The following is a 1,101-nucleotide window of genomic DNA, read 5'->3' as shown; positions in this document are numbered from 1 at the left end:
CGCTTGGCAGCCTGCGCGGCGAGGTCGTCTCGGCGCTCGAGGGCGGCGAGGCGCCCGCCTGCCTGAGCGCTCAGAGTGCCACCGGCCTGAAGGGCGTGGGATATGACGCTTCGAATCTCAAGCCTAGGAAGGCAAATTGGTCGGTGGGGCCGTCTAAGTTCTTTCGGAACTTCGAGACTGCGCTCGAGGCCACCGCCTGGGTCTCGCTCAAAGGGAGCGAGCGCGCGGCGCAGCGGGGATCCTCCCAAGAGCCCGACCTCTCGGACGCCGAGGCGGTCAAGAAGGCCAATGAGGAGGGCCTCCGGCTGTGGGAGACGCCCCTCGGCTACTTTGCCGTCCGGAAGCCCTCAGCGAGCCACAACTGCCACTCCGTCACTATTGGATCGCTGGAGCGCTGGGCGGGCCGCGGGCCGACCGACGAGGAGCGAGCGGCGCTGCAGCCCGCGGGCGGCTTCGCCTCGGCAGGACACGCCGCCCTCTCCATCGCCCGGTCCAAGCTGGGGAAGCAGGCACGGCAGGAGTACCTCTCCAGCCAGCAGGCGGCAGCGGAGGAGCAGGTGCAGGGGAACCGCGGAGCTTCCTCTGTGCCCATCTCGACCTTTCGGTGGCTCCTCCCCCTCGCGCTGCTCATGCCGCTCCTCTTCGGCTTCTCCACCTCAGCCCTGTGGGTCCACTCGGTGCCGGCGCAGCTCCCCAAGGAGCTCATCAACAGCTTGCAGTCGCCCCAGGGGCTGGCCTCCTTCCTCCCCCTCCTCTCCTGCATCGCGGCGCGTCGCGCGCACCCCTCCGCCACTCGGCCCCTCCCGCCGCCGCGCCACACCCCCCGCCGCGCGCCCCCTCAGGTTCGGGTCGCCGGCTGGATGGTGCCGAGCTGGGCGCGGTCTTCCGGCAAGGACGCAGGACTGCTGACAGTCTACAGCTTCTACAATGCCCTGCTGCTCTGGTTCAACGTCGACGTCAGCAGCGCCTTTGGGCTGGGGCTGCCAGGGGTCACCCAGGCGGCCATGCTCGCCTTCCTGGAGTCCAACACCATGAACGCCAGCGGCTACCGGCTGTGGTTGCACTTCCTCCCCTCCATCATCTGCGTCATATGCTGCGCGG

Source organism: Emiliania huxleyi (assembly GCF_000372725.1).
Source record: "Emiliania huxleyi CCMP1516 unplaced genomic scaffold EMIHUscaffold_427, whole genome shotgun sequence".
NCBI lineage: Eukaryota > Haptophyta > Isochrysidales > Noelaerhabdaceae > Emiliania > Emiliania huxleyi.
Note: the sequence above shows the minus strand (reverse complement) of the source record.